The 13,842-nt window shown below is 45.1% G+C and overlaps 1 protein-coding gene across 5 annotated transcripts in view; it reads right to left on the minus strand.

The window, feature by feature from the left end:
- rimbp2 (RIMS binding protein 2) overlaps positions 1-7,324 on the minus strand; it is a 337,590-nt gene extending 330,266 nt beyond the window's left edge. For 2 of the 5 annotated variants that reach the window (XM_034169645.1, XM_034169648.1), the window contains exon 1: positions 7,205-7,324. The gene's annotated coding sequence lies outside the window, so the exon portion shown is untranslated. The remainder of the gene's footprint in view (positions 1-7,204) is intronic. The other 3 variants (XM_034169647.1, XM_034169642.1, XM_034169646.1) reach the window with 2 other exon arrangements.
- Positions 7,325-13,842: the final 6,518 nt, after the last annotated feature.

Consider the following 13,842-nt stretch of genomic DNA (forward strand, 5'->3'; position numbering starts at 1 on the left):
AATTTAAAAGAAATGGTGGAGAAAATCACTGATGAAATGAACAAACTGAAAATATGGTTTGACTGAAACAAATTGTCATTAAACTTAAATAAAACAAAACTGATGTTATTTGGGAACTGCAGAAGGAATGAAGTACAAATACAGATAGATGGGGTGAAGACTGAAAGGTTAATGAAAATAAATTCCTTGAAGTAATAATAGCTGAGAAAATCAGTTGGAAACCACACATCAAATATATACAAACCAAATTATCAATAAGCATTTCATTGTTAAACAAAGCAAAACATGTTTTGGATCACAAATCCCTCTGCATCCTACACTGTTCCACTGTCTGACCGTACATCAATTACTGTGTAGAGATCTGGAACAATAACTACATGAGTTTGATAAAATCACTAACCATTCTTCAAAAAAAGGGCAATATGGGTCATTCATAATGTTACTCTTCTTAAAGTCAAAATGATTAAAATGAACAGACATAGTAAAATTCCAAACAGCACAGATCTTGTACAAAACAAAACAAAACAAAACAAAAAAAACAACAACAACAACAACAAAAAAACAAAAAACAAAAAACCCTTTTACCAAAAACATACAGAAATTGTTCAGGGATCAAGAGGGGGGACATCAATTACGAGGGAAATACAACTTCAAATTTAAAAAAAATCCACACAAAGAAGAAATGATTTTGCATTTCATTTTGTGGGGTCAGACTGTGGAACGGTATGAATGAGGATTTCAAGCAGTGTCCAAACATTCAACAGTTTAAAACAAAATATAAAGAATGTGTTTTCATGGGATACAGGGATGAAGTGGGGGCATGGGAGTCACTCGGCTTTCACGGGAAACTGTCATTGATTATTTATTTCAATATTTGTTTCATGGATTTATTTATGTTCATTGTTAGTTGGGTCTGCCTTTTCTGTTGTGTTTTGTTTAGTTAAGTTCTTTTTGTCTTTGTCTTTTTTCTAAAATTGTATTGTATCATTGTATCATTATTACTGTTACTATTAGCTCAGCCCCAACCAGTCCCAGCAGAAGACTGCCCCTCCCTGAGCCTGGTTCTGCTGGAAGTTTCTTCCTGTTAAAAGGGAGTTTTTCCTTCCCACTGTAGCCAAGTGCTTGCTCACAGGGGGTCGTTTTGACCGTTGGGGTTTTTCTGTAATTATTGTATGGCTTTTGCCTTACAATATAAAGCGCCTTGGGGAAACTGTTTGTTGTGATTTGGTGCTATATAAATAAAATTGATTTGATTTGATTTATTATTATTACTGTTGTTGCTATTATTAGGGCCTGAGTAGGACAAAGTCCTACAAGGACCCTATTGTAATTGTGATGTGTATTATTATTATTATTATTAATAACAATAATATGCATATGTCGCAGACTTGTATAAGCGAAGCCCCTTTTGCATGACACCATGTCATTTAGGTTCTTCAGACTTTATTTTGAAAAAATGCTTCAAGGGGTGCATTAACATGGCAAAAACCTTTCAGTTTCTGGGGGAGCTCTGCCCCTCATACTCCTCACCTTTTGCTTTTCAGCTGACCCCCCTAATTACAGCCCTCTTAACCCCCTGCCACTTTAAGCATTTTTTGAATGTATGTGTAAATTAATATTCAGAGTTTTCAGCTAGTCGACAGTAGGGCTGTACAATATGGACAAATTATCGTATCTCAATATTGTCATATAAATTGTCATGCAAATGTCTCTTATATACGAGGTCTGTGAGAAAAGTAAAGGACCTTTTTATTTTTTCAAAAACTATATGGATTTGATTCACGTGCGATTACATCAGCCAAGCTTGAACCCTCATGCGCATGCGTGAGTTTTTCCACGTCTGTCGGTTGCGTCATTCGCCTGTGAGCAGGCTTTGAGTGAGCACTGGTCCACCCCTCCCGTCGGAATTCTTTTGTCTGAGAACTTGCTGAGAGACTGGTGCTTTGCTTGATCAAACTTTTTTCAGAAACTGTGAGATGCATCCAAGAGGACACCATTCGAGAAATTCATATGGTTTTCGGTGAAAATTTTAACGGCTGATGAGAGATTAAGGAGTGTTACTATCGCTTTAAGGACAGCCCACGGCACCGGATGGCGCGCCGCGCCCCAAGCTGCTGTCGTCATCCTGTTTCAAGCTGAAAACTTCCAAATTTAAGCCTCTGTTGACCCAGGACGTCGTGAGAGAACAGAGAAGTTTCAGAAGAGGTCGGGATCAGCAGTTTATCTGGACATTCCACTGTTAAAAGAGATTTTGTAATGAAAGACGTGCAGACGGATTCGCACGGCGGCACAGAGAAACACCTCCGTGTTGGAAACCATTCGTAAGATTCAGGCGGCTTTCGATGGCTTTCAGTCAAGTGAGTATCCGAGAAATTGTTTAACAGCTGGGCATGTTCCAACTTGTCCTGTAAGGCTTCCAACAGAGGTGGTTTTCTGTGCTGCCGCGTGATGAGCGGCTGCGTGCTGACGTGTGAATCTGTCCACACGTCTTTCATTACAAAATCTCCTTTAACAGTGGAATGTCCAGATAAACTGCTGATCCCGACCTCTTCTGAAACTTCTCTGTTCTCTCACGATGTCTTGGGTCAACAGAGGCTTAAATTTGGAAGTTTTCAGCTCGAAACAGGCTGACGACGGTGGCTCGGGACGCGGCGTGCCGTCCGGCGCCATGGGCTGTCCTTAAAGCAATAGTAACACTCCTTAATCTCTCATCAGCCGTTAAAATTTTCACCGAAAACCATATGAATTTCTCGAATGGTGTCCTCTTGGATGTGTCTCACAGTTTCTGAAAAAGTTTTGATCAAGCAAAGTGCCAGTCTCTCAGCAAGTTCTCAGACAAAAGAATTCCGACGGGAGGGGTGGACCAGTGCTCACTCAAAGCCTGCCCACAGGCGAATGACGCAACCGACAGGCGTGGAAAAACTCACGCATGCGTACGAGGGTTCAAGCTTGTCTGATGTAATCGCACGTGATTCAAATCCATATAGTTTTTGAAAAAAATAAAAATGTCCGTTACTCTCACAGACCTCGCACATGCTGTCCATATTCTAGAGCTGCTTAGGTGGGTAGGGAGAGTTCCCATGGGATAAAAAAGCTTTTCAACCTGACCATCCCTGGTTCTCAAGACCAGGCACCTAAGTGGAAATACTCTCTTTTTTTAAAGATATTTATGTGTACCTTAGTAAACACTAATAGAGTTCCACCTTAGATTTGGAATGTATAATAGAAGATATACCTTACTGAATTTTCATATCAATATGATAAACAATATGACTATGATTTGACACAAAGTGCAGCAACAGTGAAAATTAAATCCTCTTAAACCAAACAGTAATAATACCACACTCATTTTACACTCATCATAAGGTTAGGATACTGTACCCTCCAAAAGCATTGGAACACTTGGTATTTCACACATTTTAATTTGTTCATACCATTTTAGCAGTCAGTGTGACTCACTGATTTGAAAATACAGCTCTTTCAAACAGATGTGTGGTGCTGTGACATGTCAATCATCTGTGTCCAGTCAGATTTCAGGGGAGTCCAGTGAAACCCCGGCCTCTGCTCTAGCTCCACCCATGCCAGGAAGTGTTCAACATTTCCTGTTTCACTGTGATGAAAATTTTTCACTTCCTTTTTGAGTGTGAGTTGCCACTGAGTTCCCGTGAGATTCCATGGGATCTCATCTGTCAATCCAGGAAGTGTTTGACATTTGACCATTTCCTGTTTTACTGTGGATTTGAAAATTGGCACTTCCTGTTTAGGATGCCCTGTACCATGAGTGAGCTCCATGCCGCTGTGCGACACTTTGTTCATATTATTATTTATTATTTTTTTCCGACTTTTCAAGTACCAATTTCGGCTCGTTCCCATGCTCAAAAACTCATCAAACTTTGCAAAGTCATCTGGCCTCATCCGAAATTCGATATTTTGGCAGTCTTGCACATACTCGCAGCAAAATCAAATCAAATCAGTTTTATTTATATAGCGCCAAATCACAACAAACAGTTGCCCCAAGGCGCTTTATATTGTAAGGCAAGACCATACAATAATTACGGAAAAACCCCAACGGTCAAAACGACCCACTGTGAGCAAGCACTTGGCGAGGGTGGGAAGGAAAAACTCCCTTTTAACAGGAAGAAACTTCCAGCAGAACCAGGCTCAGGGAGGGGCAGTCTTCTGCTGGGACTGGTTGGGGCTGAGGGAGAGAACCAGGAAAAAGACATGCTGTGGAGGGGAGCAGAGATCAATCACTAATGATTAAATGCAGAGTGGTGCATACAGGGCAAAAAGAGAAAGAAACACTCAGTGCATCATGGGAAACCCCCAGCAGTCTAAGTCTATAGCAGCATAACTAAGGGATGGTTCAGGGTCACCTGATCCAGCCCTAACTATAAGCTTTAGCCAAAAGGAAAGTTTTAAGCCTAATCTTAAAAGTAGAGAGGGTGTCTGTCTCCCTGATCCGAACTGGGAGCTGGTTCCACAGGAGAGGAGCCTGAAAGCTGAAGGCTCTGCCTCCAATTCTACTCTTACAAACCCTAGGAACTACAAGTAAGCCTGCAGTCTGAGAGCGAAGTGCTCTATTGGGGTGATATGGTACTACGAGGTCCCTAAGATAAGATGGGACCTGATTATTCAAAACCTTATAAGTAAGAAGAAGAATTTTAAATTCTATTCTAGAATTAACAGGAAGCCAACGAAGAGAGGCCAATATGGGTGAGATATGCTCTCTCCTTGTAGTCCCTGTCAGTACTCTAGCTGCAGCATTTTGAATTAACTGAAGGTTTTTCAGGGAACTATTAGGACAACCGAATAATAATGAATTACAATAGTCCAGCCTAGAGGAAATAAATGCATGAATTAGTTTTTCAGCATCACTCTGAGACAAGACCTTTCTCATTTTAGAGATATTGCGCAAATGCAAAAAAAGCAGTCCTACATATTTGTTTAATATGCGCATTGAATGACATATCCTGATCAAAAATGACTCCAAGATTTCTCACAGTATTACTAGAGGTCAGGGTAATGCCATCCACAGTAAGGATCTGGTTAGACACCATGTTTCTAAGATTTGTGGGGCCAAGTACAATAACTTCAGTTTTATCTGAGTTTAAAAGCAGGAAATTAGAGGTCATCCATGTCTTTATGTCTGTAAGACAATCCTGCAGTTTAGCTAATTGGTGTGTGTCCTCTGGCTTCATGGATAGATAAAGCTGGGTATCATCTGCGTAATAATGAAAATTTAAGCAATGCTGTCTAATAATACTGCCTAATGGAAACATGTATAAAGTGAATTAAATTGGTCCTAGCACAGAACCTTGTGGAACTCCATAATTAACCTTAGTCTGTGAAGACGATTCCCCATTTACATGAACAAATTGTAATCTATTTGATAAATATGATTCAAACCATCGCAGCGCAGTGCCTTTAATACCTATGGCATGCTCTAATCTCTGTAATAAAATTTTATGGTCAACAGTATCAAAAGCAGCACTGAGGTCTAACAGGACAAGCACAGAGATGAGTCCACTGTCTGAAGCCATAAGAAGATCATTTGTAACCTTCACTAATGCTGTTTCTGTACTATGAAACTCTTCAAATAGACCATTCCTCTGCAGATGATCAGTTAGCTGTTTTACAACTACCCTTTCAAGAATGTTTGAGAAAAAAGGAAGGTTGGAGATTGGCCTATAATTAGCCAAATGAATTCCAAATGAGTTCAGAGAGGGTTCGGCATACAAAAAGGCTGGCTGTAATAAGCAACAGTATCCAAAGGATTAGGCAAAAACAGGGTCCAAAACATAGGCAAGCAGGTCAAAAACAAGACAAGGCAGAAACAGGACTAAACACTCTGAAGAAACACCTGAAAGAAGGTACAAGGCACAATGATCTCTCACAGAAGTGAGGGGAGAGGGGCAACTAATAAAGAGGGAGTGATTAGGAGGAAATGCAGGACAGGTGTGGTGGAGGGATGTGGAACAGGGTGTGTTCGTATGCTTTAGTTTATTAGTATTTCTTCTGTTTTTCTTGTTGCTTAATGCTGACAAATTATACTGTATTTCTTGTCTTACTGATGTCTGACTCTGTTTTTTTTCTCCCTGTTTGAGGTGCAGCTCCATCCAGAGATGGGTGCGGTGTCTGTTTCTGTAACCCTCCCGTCCTGTGCACCGGCAACATTTCCTGTATATTCATTTTGTAAATTGTTTTGTAATTTGTGTTGGTAGCATGGCCCAAGCAGAGGGTCACACCTTTGAGTCTGGTCTGCTAAAAGTTTCTTCTTCAAATCATCAGAGGGAGTTTTTCTTCCTACTGTCGCCTGTATTCTTGCTCTGGTGGTTGATAAGGTTAGACCTTACTTGTGTGATGCGCCTTGAGGCAACTTTGTTGTGATTTCGCACTAAATTAATTAAAATAAATTGAAAAATTGAAATTGAATGGGGGTGGCAAGAGGGAGGACAGGAGGGAAACACCAAACACCAGACAAGAGAACTCCCCTATACAAAAACCAAGCATGAACATAAAGACAGCAAAATAATAGCAAACCCTGAACAAACCCCACAAGTCCAATCATGACAATATGTCTCGTGTTTTGGATTTTGAAATGTTATGTGACCTGTAACAGCAATAAATGTGTGTCTATGGCTGTTTGTGAAAATAATGCTTTTCAAACTACCCGAAAAACTGCCTTGCACGAGTGTAAAATGATACTTGAGTTTTTTTTTCTAGAACATGTTTACATTAAGTGATTTTTCAATTTGTTACTTTGATTTGTGCAATCTGGAGGCTAATGGAAACCCGCCTAGTATCTCCATGAAGAGTGTCCCGGTGTGTCCATTGGGTCTGCAGTCATGTGACCAGGTGGCGCCTGTTGAGGTAGATAGAAAGCATTTACAGTGGGACTGAGCAGGACTGCTACTGGACAGGTGGACAAAACAGTGATACCTTAGGATTCTAGTGAGGAAGAATAAAGTAAAGGCATGGAACAGAAGGAACTGACTGCTCCAAGCTTCTACTTTTTGCCACCTCCTGGTAAGATCTGCCAACATGACACTGGAAAGCAAAAAATACATCAGCGACATTAGACAGAGAAGAAGAAGAAAACCAGATGGAGGCAGTGCTGTCCAGCTTGTGCAGAAGAAGAGCACTATGTTCCAAGGAAACACCTTTGTAGTATCACATCTGCCTTTGGAGCTGGGTTCCTCACCTTGAGCACCTGCTCTAGGTTCTCCAGTTTGCCTTGGAGCTGGTTCCTCTCCCACAGGGCTGTATCTCTCTCCTGTGTCACAGCACCGAGGACCTCTTTGAGCCGGGCATACTCAAACTTCACCTGTACAGACACAGCATGCAAGCATGAAGACGCCTGTTTGCCACCATGTATCTTTTGCCATGGGTCCATCACATCTGGCTGCTCATCAGTTACTGAAGAGTTTAACCTTGGAGTTGTGAAGATCCATACATATGTTTAGCTCCACAAACACAACACTCACCCCTGGTGAGTCTTGTTTTAATTAAAGATTTAAAATGATCATTCATCCCTGACGTGACTGCAGCATCACTGAAGGAACACTTGAAAATGAGAGGAAAAATCAAAAACACATCTGTTTGAGATTTTTTTTTTTTTTGTCCTAATTTGTTCACCAAACTATTTACCGTATTTTCTGTAGTTTAAGTCGCACGGTCGTGTGTCATACCCGTCGAAAAAAGTTTCTCAGTTCTATCTTATTTAAGTTGCACTTTTTTTCTGCGTGGAACTCACTTCATAACACATTGTTTCACTGCAGGAAGTTTAAACTCAGTAGCACATGTGCACGCCACAGTGTCTGCTGTTACTTAACACAAGGACTTTTAAATTCTAAAAAAAGCAGGGCAGACACATAAATGTGATGTAGTCTGGACAAAAGGAGTCATCAGATGGACACGGAGTGCTGGCCCCCAGCAACATGGAGAGGTAAGCAGTACATTTGCTTAGGAAGCCCTTAGCTTGTGGATTATTCCATCCATTTTCCATACCTGCTTACTCCAATTAAGGGTCATGGGGGCTGGAGTCTATCCCAGTGGTCAGTCTATCATAGGGACACAAATAGACAGACAAACACATTCCCCCTCTCACTCTCACACACTGTCAATTTAGAATCACCAGTTCACTGAACCTGCACATCTTTGGATGTAGGAGAAAGCCGGAGTATCTAGAGGAAACCCATGTGAACATGGGGAGAACATGCAAACTCCGCACAGAAAGGACCAGAAGGGAAGAGAACCTAGAACCTTCTCACTGTGAGGCAGCAGTGCATATCATTACAGCACTGTGCTGCCTACAATATTTATCAATTACATTGTTTTGAAAATCTAATTCATAAGATTACTGAAATGGCAGTCACAGGTCTTCGTAGTATCAGACCTCATGATGTGGCAGTGGTGATGTCACTCAGGCAGGAAACCTCCATGTCCACTGCCTGATTTTACAGCTTCATGTGCCATATAACTGACCTTTAACTGTATACTTTCAAGTGTCTTTTCATGTACATCATCCCAGCTTTGATGAGCTCAAACCTCCTCATCAATGTCTCATCACACATGCTAACTGCAGCAGAGATACCCAATTCCAACCATCCACAGTTGCTTTTGAGGAGATGTTCAAAAGTACCAGGGTTGCTGGATTAGCCTAATTAATGTCTTCAAAATGAAACTGCTCCTCAGATGCTATAGCTTGCTGTCAACGTCAAAGGCAGACGAGCTGGAGAAGATGCTGCTCTTAAAGCAGGTGGTTTTGCTGTCTGAAAGGGGAACTCTTTCTCAACTGTTCAAGACAAATCTACTTTTCGGCTCCACGTCATTGTTGTTGACTGTCGAGTGTTGCAATCATTACACTCACACATTGTTTTGTGTTAAATTTATACAATTTCTCACATCAGCTGTCTTATTAGAACTTGGTTCCAGGTTACCAGAGGTGCTTGGGTCCTGTTCTTGTCAGGATGGATCCACTGATAGTCTGTCATTTTTATCAGATGCTGCCTGATGTGAAAACTATAAGCTGCCATGACAATTTATTGTTCAAATGTGATAAATAGCAATCTGACTAATCCTACATCCATGTTAAATACTGTGAAGAACCTTACTGACAGTCATCAGTCTGTGTCATCTACCTAGATGCGCTTTGGATGTCATTGTGCAGGTGTGGACGAGGTAGTCAAGATGTGTTCTGACACTGCTGACCACGCCTCTTGTCCTCCCGACGGTGTCGGATTGTGGCAATATTTGCTGTGTCTGGCTGCTTCCTGCACATTCTTGCTATGTGTGATGGGGGCTTTAGTTGCTGTTTTTTTCTTTGTGTGTACCAAAGTTGGTGACTAGGAATGCACCGATACCACTTTTTTCCAGACGGAGTACAAGTCTGAGTACTTAATGATACCATTACAGTTTTCTGACATTGAAAACATGTTTTATTCATCAGTTGTTCTTTACTTTTTGATTGCAACTGCTATCAATATCATTAGCTTTGTTTTTATTTACAAACATTTCACTTCAAATCATGTAACTTCACTTTTTGACAATAAATTGTCCTTTAATTAACCGTGTGTTTCTTAACAAACATGACACTGACAGATATCTCACTGAAATGTAACCTGTGGACATCAGGACAACAAAATATACAGCACCAGGAACTGGATTGAAACTGTCCATCAATAACTTTACTTATGTCTGTGAGGACTAAGAGGCTTTTTTGAAAATGTGAGGGCCAGATTGATTTTGATGAACTGAAGTTTCTCTGCTTCATCAGCTGTGAGCCTGTTTCTGTTTTTATCTACAACACTGAGCTCAACGTTTTTTCACCACACTATTTTTTTTAAACTTTTAATTAAATATGTAACATACAACATACTGTAGCAATCACCAAGCCGGTCGCTGAATCTGAGCACTGTAAAGCCGCAGAGCATCATGGGAGTACTGGGTTTGGGGGTTTTAAAGCACTGTTTTTTCTTTCATAGTTTGTTTAATAGTGTGGTTGGAGTTATTGATTTAGTGTGTTCAATTGCCCAGTTTGGTTAGTCAAGTTTAGTTAAGTGTTCTGTTCTCACCACAAGCAAAAAGTGTATTACGTTTGATGTTTTCCTCTATTTCCATGTTGTGAGTTGAAAAATAAAGCAGCATTTCCTGGTGGCAGAGTGTAGCAAAAGCTCCAAGCGTCTCATTCTTCCACACTGCTCACCACATTGGTGTCAGAAGTGGGGATACAGCCTTTGGAAGAATGGAGAGAGAAATTGAGGAGCTTGAACAAGCCATCAACAAGAGCATGGCATTTCTGCAGAGCCTGTAGGCCGAGAGAGCTATACTGCCTAGTGATGTTCCTGATGGCTCCAGCGCACCACGCTGTCATCGCTCCCTGTTGACAGGGAGGGGTATTGCTGCCGACGCAAGCAGTGCAGCAAACGTCATGCTGCCTGCTGAGGGCTCCAGCACGCCACACTCTCATCGCCCCCTGTTGACAGGGAGGGGTACTGTCACCAACGGAAGCAGTACAGCAAACGTCATGTTGCCTGCTGAGGGCTCCAGCACTCCATGCTCTCGTCGCCCCCTGTCAATGGGGAGGGGTGCTGCCATCGACGCAAGCAGTGCAGCAAGTATTATGCTGCCTGCTGATGGCTCCAGCACGCTGCATCGCCCTCTGTCGACAAGGAGGGCTACTGCTGACAACGCCGTGATGGCCATGGATCATAGCTCACCACACGGTGCTATTGTAGCCGCAGACAAGCCTCTCCCTCCAACGATGATGGCAAGCCTGTCACAGCCAGTGGTAGTGCCAAAATCATCAGTCAATCTGTCCAAATACAATGGAACAACGCCGCTGGCGCCATACCTTTCTCAAGTCCAGCTAGCAGCACTGCACAATGGCTGGAGCGATGAGGAGACTGCCACTCATCTGGCCCTAGCATTGGAGGGGAAGGCAGTCCAGGTGCTCCTTGACCTCTCTCTGGCAGAACAGAACAACCTGAAAATAGCTCTGCAGAGGCAGTTTGGGCAGCGACGCTCCACAGATCACAGCCGAGAGCAGCTGCCCAGTTGACACAGGCAGGAAGGGGAAAATCTGAGCACCTTCGCTGCTGACGTGCTGCTCTATGCCCAACAAGGTTACCCCCACTTCAATGCAGCTGCCCAAGAGGAGCTGGCTCTCCATGCATTCCTACCGGGGCTTGCACCTGAGAAGTTGTAGCAGCATGTCCGCCTGGGGATGCCTCAAGCCCTCACCGAGGTGCTGCATGAAGCTGAACGGCCTGAGGTGGTGCTCACCACCCAACCTACACAGACTGCAAGGGCACCTGCTCCATGACCACTCGTCAGAATGGAAGACTGCGATGAGGAAGAGGAGACTGGAGGGGCCCACCAAGTCATGCCACCGCCACTTCAGTCCCGGAGGAGACCTCCACGCTCCCCGCGGTAGCCCCACTCATTGGATCGCTGCTACCGGTGTGAAGAGCCTGGTCACATTGCACAAAACTGCCCAGCCCCTGCTACAAAAACCAAGGCGGTGGGACACTACCACATAGTGGCCCAGTGAGGGGACCACCACTCCAGCCTCCGTCCCCCCTCCAAGGCAGATGTACGCTGGTGGGCCATTGTGGCCACGAAAAGGGACTGTACCTGAAATGCCAACTGGAGGGCAAAACCTGCCAGGCCCTGATAGACACAGGGTCCACCATCTCCTTGATGAGACCAGGCACCCTCCCTGACACTTCCGACCTGTCTTCCACATCTTGGGCCCCTACCAGCACCCAGCTGATGACGGTAACTGGAGAAAAAGTTAGCATGGGGGAAGGAGGCTGCTGAAAGTCAAAGCTGGAGATAAGGAGGTGGTGCACAAGTTCTGGCTCGCCAATATGTGTGACCCATGTATCATCGGCCTGGATCTGCTGAACCGCTGGGGAGCCCGAGTTGATGTGCTGGAGAGGACTGTCACCCTGGGCGGCGAGACTGTGAAGCTTCAGTCTGAGCAGAGGGTGGAAAACTGGCCAAACAGACACTGTCAGTCAGCCACAGCCAAGCAGGTGCCAAGATCACATGACCCAACACTCGGCACCGGCAGCATGACACAGCCAACAGTCACTGCATCTGCTGAGACAACCGAGGCTATACACCAGCTATGGCAACACAGCATCGATGGCCTTCACCATGGGCAGCGCCACCAGCTGAAATGTGTTCTGGATGACTACGGGGATATTTTCGCTGCCAGAGATGAGGACTGCAAGCAGACTGGACTGGTTCAGCATACCACTGACACTGGTAATGCCCAACCCATCCGTCTGCGCCTCCATCGTCTGGCCCTTTCCAAACGACAGGTGGCGGAGGAAAAGATCCACGAGATGCTCGCTGCTGGGGTCACTGAGCCTTCAGACAGCCCATGGGCAGCCCCAGTTGTACTGGTGAGGAAGAAGAATGGCACCTGGCAGTTTTGTGTGGACTACCGTCGCCTTAATGCAGTCACCAAGAAGGACTCCTATCGACTCCCTCGGATTGATGATACCCTTGACTATATCGCTGGGTCCAGCTGGTTCAGCTCCCTGGATCTCCGCAGCGGCTACTGGCAGGTGGAACTGGCCCCAGAGGCGAGGCCCAAAACTGCCTTCACCCTCGGACAAGGGCCTTGGCAGTTCCACGTCATGCCGTTTGGGCTCTGCAATGCACCGGCTACATTTGAGCGACTTATGGAGAGGGTGCTGGCCAACGTGCCCCGGAGTCGTTGTGTTGTGTACCTCGATGACCTCCTGTTGCATGCCACTGACTTTGACAGAGCTCTGTTGAACCTGGGTGAGGTCTTTGCTACCATCCGCCAGGCCGGGTTGCGGCTGAACCCAGCAAAGTGTTGCCTACTATCCAGGGAGACGGAGATCCTGGGCCATGTTGTCAGCGCTCAAGGTGTTGCTACAAACCCAGCAAAGGTGGCTGCAATCCGAGATTGGCCGACACCTACAAATGTCAGTGAGTTGCGGAGCTTCCTAGGACTGGCTTCGTACTACCGGCGGTTCGTTCGAGACTTGCCACCATCACCAGTCCACTACACTGCCTCACTGACAGGGCCAGCCCTTCCACTGGGATGACAACTGTGCAGCAGCCTATACCCGACTCAAAACAGCCCTCACTGAAGCTCCGGTCTTGGCATATCCCAATGCTCAGCAGCCGTTTATTGTGGACATGGATGCCAGCAACGTGGGCATTGGAGCTGTCCTCTCTCAGCAGGGGGAAGGTGGAGAACATGTGGTGGCCTACTTCAGTCGAGCACTAAGCCGGGCCGAAAAGAAATACTGTGTCATCCGCCGTGAGCTACTGGTGGTAGTCCTGGCACTGCGGCAGTTTCCGCCATATCTGCATGGGAGCCATTTCCTCCTCCGCACCGACCATGCCTCACTCACCTGGCTCCTGACCTTCAAGAACCCCAAAGGCCAGGTGGCTCGCTGGCTGGAAGCCCTCCAGGGTTATGACTTTGAGATCGGGCCGGGCGGCTTCATGGTAACACTGACGCTCTCTCACGCCATCCATGCGCAGCCATGGGGTGTTGGTACTGCTGCCGGCAGGAGGAAGGAAGCCAGCCGGCGCAGAGGGTGGCGACCATCTCTCCAATCAATGACCGGGAGGAATGGCTCACACTGACCACTGAGCAGCTGAAGGAACAGCAGGAGGCTGATGTGACCCTAGCACTGGTGAAGGGCTGGTTGGAGGCAGGGCGGCGCCCTGAGTGGGCAGAGGTGTCAGCCCTGGTTCCTGAAGCGAAAGCTTATCACTCCCAGTGGGGCACCCGTGAAGTCCATAGTGGAGTGATGTATCACAGGTGGCAGCACCCGGGAGAGGGAA

This window comes from Thalassophryne amazonica, chromosome 5 (genome assembly GCF_902500255.1).
Source record: "Thalassophryne amazonica chromosome 5, fThaAma1.1, whole genome shotgun sequence".
NCBI lineage: Eukaryota > Metazoa > Chordata > Actinopteri > Batrachoidiformes > Batrachoididae > Thalassophryne > Thalassophryne amazonica.